Genomic DNA, 9962 nt, shown 5'->3' with positions numbered 1-9962 from the left:
CAAATGATTGGATTGGTTTAGTTTCACTTGTTAAAAGATTTATTTTTTTTGCAAATTTTTAGTTTTTTAATGGATTTAAGTATGATTTGGGGGTTCATTTTAAGCACTTAAAAATAAGTGTGTATGATTTTTTCTTCCTTAAAAAAAAAAGGCCAAGATCCCTCAAGAAGAAGAAGAAGAAGTAGACGGAATAGAAAAAGAATATAGACAGGAAGAGGAAGAAGAATTTCAAGTGCTTCGTCCACCTATAAGCTTGACAAATTTGCAAACACTATGAGATAGACTATGAGTTCCTTTGTCTTCTTCATGCTCATGTGGACCTAAAAAACCAATTTATACAATCCTACCAATCACAAAAAAAAGCAAAATTAGCCAAAATCAGCAAATGACATACAAAACTTGACTAAAAAAGCTAATGAAGATGACCCATGCGGGGTCCCACCGGGCATGCCAAAATGTATATGCTACTTTAGTTAGAAACACTAAATTAAAAAAATTTAAAATTATTTGCATACTAATTTAACATAACTTTATGAGAGACAAAGTGAAGTCCTCAAATGAGAATATGAGCCATGGATAGGCTCTCTCAATGAGGATGATCACTTGATGTAGAGGTGTGTCTAATAGCTAAGATGGCTTGATTATGTATGTATGCTCAAATGCTCAAATGGGCTTCAATGGAAGATTTTTGATAGATTTTGGTGAATGGATTTGATGTAAAAATAACTTCTCAAAATGGCATTATGGCTTTACTTTCTAGATTGTGTTAAAATGGCTTGGGAGAGGATTCTTTAAAAAGGCAAAGGGCTTGAGGGATCAAGGGCTAGGATGCAAAGATTGGAGAAAGCTTATGGAAGGTTTAGATTGAATGAGAGGAGAGCACATAGAATGTGCTTCCTTACAGCGAATTAGGGAGTGACACATGTCACAGGGTCATTGGTTAGAGCAAGAGGGGTTGAGGGGTCAACAAAGGAGGCTCAAAGCTCATAAAGACCCTCATAATGGCTTGTAAGAGCAATGAATGAGCTTGTAAGAGTCATTTATGGCTTTGTGGGCTTCATAAAGTTGTATGGTTGGGATATTTTGAGGGAATAGAATTTGGCTTGGCTTAGGAAAGTCTTAAGCTTGTTTAGGATTGTGCAAATGATTAAGGGTAGGATTAGAGATGGCTTAGGATTAGATTAAGGACGTTAGAGATGGGCAAGTGGATGACATTTAATAAGGGTGGGTGAAGGAGGAGATATTTGTTGGGTTTGGCTTGGGTTAGCAAGTCTTAACCCATGTTTAGGGAATGTGACAAGGTTAGGAGGGGGGATTAGGATTAGGGTCAAAGATAAGGATTGACAACTTCTAGAAGAGTCTAGGCTTTGGATGAGGATGAAGACTTTCTAGAAGAGTCTAGAACTTCCTATGATGAGGATAAATAAAGTTTTTAGGAAATAAATAAAGTTTTATTTATTTCAAGGGTTTGGGTTAAGGAGATATTTATTAAAATATCTTTAATAAACATGAGGATTAATATTTAATCTTAATTAAATATTTTGAGTTGGGGTTAGGGGTAAGAAATGATGGGATTGGCCTTTAATCAAAATTAAAGAAGGATTAGAAGATTTTGAAAGAGGTTAGTGGTCTTAAGGAAATTGGCCAAGTTTTGGGCAAAAAATAAATAAATTATTTATTTTGGGATTTTTGGTCAATTTATTAATTAAATAATTAATAAATAAGGAAATAATGTTTAAATAAGATTTAAACATTTTTGGGAGGGATTCCTTAATTAAATATTTTTAATTAAGATAAAGAGATTTAATGGCATAAAAATAAATTAATTAATTAATAAATGATGATGTCATCAGGGACTTTTTAGAAAATAAAAATACTTTATTTTCTAAAGGATTTTAGGTGTCTACACATAGAAGTTCCAATGCCCAAAGGCTTAGTCAATATGTCTGGTAGTTTTTGCTAAGACTTACAAAACTCTATCTTGATATCCCTATTCTCCACCAACTCTATGATGAAGTGATATCTGATCTCTATGCACTTGCTTCTCCCATGGAAGACTAGATTCTTAGATAGTGTAATTGAGGAGATGTTGTCACAAAAGATTTTGGTTCCTTCCTCTTGCCTTTAATTCAAATTTTTCAAGATCCTCCTTAACTAAATAGCTTGAAATGTTGCTGCATTCGCTACTATGTATTAAGCCTCTGCTGTAGATTGAGCAACAATAGGTTGCTTCTTGGATGCCCGTGAAAGTGCACCTAGTCCCATATGGAACATGTATTTGAAAGTGTTATTCCTATCATCTAAACTTCCAGTCCAATCACTATCTATATAACCAACCAACTTAAAATCATTATAAGTAGTATACAAAATACCAAATTCCTTGGTACCATTCACATACCTTAGGATCCTCTTTCGCACTTGCCAATGAGAATCCTTTGGTGTTTCCATAAATTTGGAAATCAAACTTACTACATGCATTATATCAGGCTGAGTTGCTATCAAATACATCAAGCTTCCAACCATACTCTTGTATAGTGTTGGATTCACACATTTGCCATAATATTCCTTGCTCAACTTCAAACCTACTACTGTTGGTATTGGGGCTGCCTTATTATTCTGCATTTTAAATCTCTCCAAGATCTGCCTTGCATACTTTTCTTAAGAGATGAAGATTCCATCATGCATTTGTTTTACTTTTATTCCTAGAAAGTACTTCAAGAGACCCAAATCTATCATCTCAAACTCATTCTTGGTAGCCTTTTTAAACTCACCGATTAGTAAATTATCATTTCTAGTGAATATTAAATCATCTACATACAAGACAACAATCAACACTTTACTATTTTTTGCCTTGATATAGAGAGTGGGTTCACCATCACTTTTGCTAAAGCCATTTCTCATCAAATATGAGTCAATCCTACTATACCATGCCCATGGAGCTTGCTTGAGCCCATAAAGAGCTCTTTTCAATCTATACACCTTGTGTTCTTCACCTAGAACTTTGTAACCAAGTGCCTACTCCACATAAACCTCTTCTTTGAATACACCATTCAAGAAGGCAGACTTCATGTCCATTTGATATACCTTCCATTTGTGTTGGGCTGCAATTGCTATGACAACACACACATTTTCTATTCTTATAACTGGGGCATATGTCTCATCATAATCTCTACCATACTACTGCTTATTCCCCTTGACCACTAAATGTGCCTTACGCCTATCTATTTTTCCTTCAGCATTGCACTTGTTCTTGTAAACCCAGTTTACTCCAATTACTTGCTTCTTTGGAGGAAAAGTAGTTAACTCCCATGTCTCATTTCTCTCAATAGCATCTATTTCCTCATCCATGGCATTACACTATTTTTCTTCCTTCATAGCTTCTTCAAAGTAAATTGGATCACTATGAGAAAATAATGCAAAATTAACACTCTCATCATAATCTTCCTCATACCTTTCACCTTGGTATATCTCCCTTAGACTCTTAGTCTTTTTTGGCAATAGGGAGGTGAGAGTGGGATTTGAATTTTTAGTATTGGTGCTACTTTTTTGTACACTCTATACACCAATCTGAAGCTGTCTAGAGCTACCAAGGGCTGAATCTCTGACTATCATTTACTGCTTGCCTTTTTTCCTTTATCTGCAATCATCAATATTTTCTGCTCCATCATCCTTCTCATAACCAATGTCTTCCTCTTCCTTTTCAATACTTGGCACTTTAGTTGGATCACTTGAAGATACATCAATCAAGCCATTCCACGACCAATTTTCAAGAAACTCCACATCTCTTGAAATGATGATCTTCTTGGTGATAATATTGTATAACCTATAAGCCTTTGATTCTAAGCTATAAACTATGAAGATACATTTCAAAACTTTGTCATCTAGCTTTTGTCTTTGTTCCTTTGGCACATGTGCATATGATACACATCTGAACACTCTCAAGTATTCAACTATATATTTTTTCTTTGACCAAGCCTTAAGAGGAATCTTGTCATGAACTGACTATGTGCAACACTTGTTTACCAAATATACTGTTGTTGCTATAGCTTCTCCCCAATATTCAATTGGGAGCCCTTTTACTTTCAACATGCTTCTAGCCATTTCAACAATGGTCCTATTTTTCCTCTCAGCCACTACATTTTGTTGCAGAGTATAGCTGGTTGTAAGCTCTTTATTTATGCATTCTACCTATAAAAAATTAAAAACAAATTGGAGGTATATTCCCCTCCTCTATCCGATCTAAGGACCTTAGCATAGTGTCCACATTCTTTTTCAGCCATGGCTTTAAATTTAAAAAATTTATCAAATGCTTCAAATTTTCTTGTCAAAAAATACACCCATGTCTTTATAACTAAAATCATCTATGATTGTCATAAAATAAGTACTCCCCCCAATAGAAGTAGTTTGCATAGGGCCTACCAAATCAAAATGCACCAATTTTAATGGTGCTCTAGCCCTTCTAGAATTTCTAGAATTAAAGGGAAGCCTATGTTGCTTACCCAATATGAAAGCCTCACACTTGTCATATGAATCTGCAATGCTTGGCAAACCATCTATCATTCTTTTCTTCGACAAAAAATTTAAACTAGCAAAGCCAAAATGTCCATACCTTAAATGCCAAATCTTTGAGGGGTTATCAATTACGCTCCTAAAATATTATTGTTGATGTACTATTGTACATGCATGCTTGGAAGGTGCAACATTGAATTGAGAAGAGAAGCATGTCTATCCTCAAAAGGAACATTTGGTTGTTTGTCATTTGGACTATTGCAAGTAATCTATTACTCCCATCCTTCTCATGAATGAAACACTCGTCATTTTCCATCAACACCTTGTATCCATTTTGAATGAGTTGTCCAACACTCACCAAGTTGTGCTTCATACGAGGGGAAAAATAAACATTTTGTATCTCCTTCTTCTCACCTTTCTTGGTGCAGACCATGATTGATCCTTTGCCCACTATGCGAATGGTTCTATTATTTTCCATCTTAATTTTAGACTTGAAAGACTTATCAATGAAAGAAAATAAACTTTCATTACCGCTCATGTGGTTGCTACAACCATTGTCTAAGTACCATATCTTAGGGATACCTTCTTCAGAAATGTTACACATGATGAAGGCTATGGGATTATTTGCATTTCTCATATTTACATCAACCACATTTGCATTTTTCTTTGATTGATCACCATGCTTTTTCCAACATTCACTAGCATAGTGCCCATACTTATGATAGTAGTAGCATTCAACATTGCTCCTATTAGAGTTGTAATTCTTTTTACCTCCTCTAGAGATGTTTTGAGAGGTCCTTGCTTCCTCTTTGTTGATTGCTCATCCTAAGCTTTCTGCACCAACATTCCTTTGACCATTCCTTCCACAACCTCTAGTTCTTGAGCCTCTACTAGAGCCATTTCTTCCTCTCCCCCTACCTCTAGAATTCTCTTGATCCTTGAAAAATTTCTCTTCGAAAGTTGTTTTTGATCTATTTATCCGGTGCTCATGGGTTTGGAGAATATCCATCAACTCATCCATTGTCAAAGTGTTGAGGTCCTTTTCTTCTTCAATGGTCATCACAAGATTGTCATATTTCTAAGGTAAACTCCATAATATCTTTTCCAAAATTCTTTATTCTTCATAATCCTCTCCATTTGATTTAAGTTAGTTTATCAAAGTGGATATTCATGAACTAAACTCTACAATAGGCTCATGATCCTTCACCTAAAGGTTCTTAAATTCCCTTCTAATTTGTTGTAGTTTCACTACTGTGACCTTATCAGTTCCCTTGAAGTTCATCTCAAGGATATCTCATGCTTCCTTTGCATAATTTGCTGTTGCAATCTTGAGGAAGATTGTCTCTTCATTGCTGCCTCAATTAGACTTAATGCCTTAGCATCCTTTCTCCTTGACTCCTTCAATTGAGTCTTTTGATTATTGGTGAGGGTAGCATACTAAGCTGGGTCTATCACATCAATGAACCCGTTAATCAAAAACTCCCACAAATCATTAGCTACCATTATAGTTTTCATTTTCTTTGCCTAAATATCATAATTTTTTCTGTTAAAGGACAGTGGTTGCTGCCATGTCTTTCTTGCATCTCCTACCATGTCTCTTACACAATAAACTTAAATACCCAGAAAAAAAAAAGGCCCAAACTCACAAGGATGTAGGGCCAATCAGCTCTGATACCATGTAAAATATTTCAAAATAGGGTCATAATGTGTGTGTTAACCCCACACAACTCGACACATGAAGGACCAAATCTCTCGGCCATCAAAGAAACTACTTGGCACAAGCACTAGCCAAGACCATGCTGAGTAATGTTAACACCCTTCATAGTAGTGTGTTAACAAACCAAGATCATGTCAAGCAATGTTAACACCTGTCATGGTAGTGTGTTAACCCATGTAGAAAACTCAAACAAAATTTCACAACAAATGCAACCAGCAAGAACAGAGTGTTGCTCTATTTAACCTAAGATTAAGAACTTAGCTGAATAAACAGGAGACAACATAAGTGCAACAGGCAAGAAATATACAAGATTGTTTTATTTCTTTCTATTAACTGGAAATGAAATATTACATATTTATTATGCATGAAATAAAATTGCAGCAAGTATAGCTACATACAAAAGACCTAGAGCAATGACTATTTCAATAGGACAAACTCTCACAAGTGTTGTTGCACACAATACTCAAAGAAACATTCTCTACTACTTCTACAAAGACTTTTGACTCTTTATGAGAATTAATGGAGATTTTTTTTCTTTTAACCATGGAATGAATGACATCCCCTCTTTTTTGTCTCCCTACTATCCACACAAAATTTCCCCCTCTTTTCCATAATTTTGAACTCACCTACCACAGTAAATGCATATGACTGTTGGTGTTGGATAGGGGGTGCCAGGTTGGTAGGTGGGCATGGGACAACAAAAAAATATATTAAATATTCCAATATAGCCTTAGCTTTTGCCATGTAACCTACCAAAGCCATTTACACATTACACAATCAAAACCATGAATTCAAAAATTAAATCAATTCATTTAGAAAGGAGGGGGATGAGGCTGAGCGATATAATATAATATAATATACCTGTGATGCCAACCATTATTGTTATCATCAGCAACATGTATGAGAATAATTTCATTACAGGAATCTCTCTCTCTCTCTCTCTCTCTCTCTCTCTCTCTCTCTCTCTCTCTCTCTCTCTCTCTCTCTCTCTCTCTCTCTCTCTCTCTCTCTCTCTCTCTCTATCTCTCTCTCTCTCTCTCTCTTTTCTCTTATGTAATTGTGAGGAAAACTGTTGTGAAGAAACCTTGATAACTCCATCCTCTATATATAGAAGGAAACCATGCCATGTTAGCAGCCATCCCAAACATCCCTTTGGTTGACATACCCATCACATGTCAATCCCCCCTTAACTTCATCATTTCACTATTTCCCTTAATCAAATCAAAAATTTGGATCAAATATCCATCTCTAGAGGACAAGGAATGTTTGAGATGGCTCCAGAGTAAATATATAGCATTACAAGTTTACATTATATCTTAGTTCTACTTGATATTATAATTAGGTATTCAAACTCGAAAACAGTTCTACATGATGACTACATAGATGGCTAGTTCATATGGGTCCCTCCTATACTCCTTGTTGATTGATCAATAATAAGCCAAATACTAAATAAGTTGATGTTCACAACTTTTGATTGTTGTAGGTTTTGGACCATGATATGTTGCATTTGGAAAGAATGGTATTGGTGAGTTTTGGATGATACAAAGTGACCTCTGGACTATTCGATCACCCCGATTCTCTTGTAGATTGATTATTTTATGTATACATTACTCCTTTCTTGTCTCATTCAACCAATATCATATACTTATATATATAATATGCCAAGATTCATCCTTTTCGAGGCACCTATTTTAATTTAAATCCTATGGCTTTTTTTGTGTGGGTTAGGATTTGAATTAAAATAGGTGCCTCACTAGTAGCACTCACCATACACCATGGAGACATTTTTGAAAAACTTTAATCTAAGTATATACTTATATTATATTAATATTAGCCTATCCATTATATGAATTATTATATTATTAATAGTAAAGTGATCATTACTATTTTTTTTAATAATTATAATTAAATGTTATTTAGGTTAAGGTTATAATTATAATATACCATATAAATATACCCCTCTCTATTGGTCTATCACATATTGCTAGTCTCCCTCTCTATAAAAAAATAAAATATGAGCATCTCTCTCTCTCTCTCTCTCTCTCTCTCTCTCTCTCTCTCTCTCTCTCACACACACACACACACACACACATAGACCCCTTTATACTCTCTCTAGATATGTGTTCTAATCACCCACTCTCTCCCTTTCAACCCTCCCCTCTCGTCATCCTATCCCCCTTAACCCTACCTATAGTTATTGAAAATCTCTGTGTGTGCGTGTGTGTAATCACCCTCTCTACCTCTATTTCTAAGTTCTCTTTTAATTACAACTTTATAATAGGATCCCTCCCCTGGATATACTACCTAAAATCTATGCCCTTTCTATACCCCTCCCTTACACATTCCCCACTCTCTCAATCTCTTCCTCCCTCCCCTAACCATTTCCTCTCTCTCTCTCTCTCTCTCTCTCTCTCTCTCTCTCTCTCTCTATACATACCCCCTAATCATCTCTTAACTCACTATCCCCCCTCTCTTATCTCACCATTATATGCCCCTCTTTACCCCTATCTCTAAGCTCTATTGAAATCAAACTAGAATCCCTTACCTCACTCTCTAGATATTCCAGATGTGCACGAATGAGATGGAAAATTATGAAAGATTAACAACACAAACTAGCAACTTGACCAACCTAAAACCTAAGGAAAATAGGAAACTAACCTAGGAAAGAAAACAAAAATTGAAAAGTGAGAGAGAAGAAGAGAAAGAAAACCACTACCTCTTTGTCTCTCTCCCCCTTTCTCTCCCTCCCTCCCTCCCTCTCTCCTCCCTCTCACATTATGCCATCTACTCTTATTCCTTCCTTATTATTTCACTATTATCTCTATCTCTCTAGATATATTTTCTTGTTCCTATCTCCCTTTCTCTCCCTCTCTTCTATCCCTACCCCACTCTCTCTCAATATCTCCCTCCATCAACTACCCATTTGCCTGCTCTTTTCTCTCTCTACCTTCTTTCACCATTGTATCACTCTCTCTAACCCTATTTCTAAGCTCATTCTCTATTGAAAACATAATAGGGTCCCCCATCTCTCTCTCTAGATATGCCTCTATGTCTCTCTAGACATGCCCTCAAATAAACCTCTCTCTCTATCTCCCTCCCCTATTATTTCACTATTATCCCTCTCTTTGGATATATTTTCTAATATCTATCTCCCTTTTTCTCCCTCTCTCTTTTACCCCTTCCCAACTCTCCCTCAATCTTTCCCTCCCTCCCTTACCCTTCCCCCCCCCCCCCCTTCTCTCTCTCTCTACCCCCCCCCCCTCTCTCTCTCTCTCTCTCTCTCTCTCTCTCTCACACACCACACACACACACACACATTATTCCTCTAATAACCTCTTTACTCTCCCCTATAATTTCACTACTATCCATCTCTCTCTCTCTCTCTAAATATGCTTTATAATATCTTTCTCCCTTTCTCTCCATCTCTTTTACCCTTGCCCTACTCTCTCTGAGTCTCTCCATCACTACCCTACCCCTCCCCCCTCTCTCACTCTATTATTTCACCATTGTATCGCTCTCTAACCCTATCTCTAAGTTCTCTTGATTACAAACATAATAGGATCCCTTATTTGTCTCTACATTTGCCTCTCTCTCTTTCTCTAGTTATGCCCTTTTAATAAACCTCTCTCTCCCCCATTATCTCACTGTTATCCCTCTCTCTAGATATGTTGTCTAATACCTCTCTCTCTCTCTCACACACACACCCCTTCCTAACTCTCTCTCAATCACTTCCTCC

Source organism: Cupressus sempervirens, chromosome 1, assembly GCF_028749045.1.
Source record: "Cupressus sempervirens isolate cs-2001-9-10 chromosome 1, ASM2874904v1, whole genome shotgun sequence".
Lineage (NCBI taxonomy): Eukaryota > Viridiplantae > Streptophyta > Pinopsida > Cupressales > Cupressaceae > Cupressus > Cupressus sempervirens.
The sequence above is the reverse complement of the archived record's forward strand: the minus strand, read 5'-3'. Positions refer to the sequence as shown.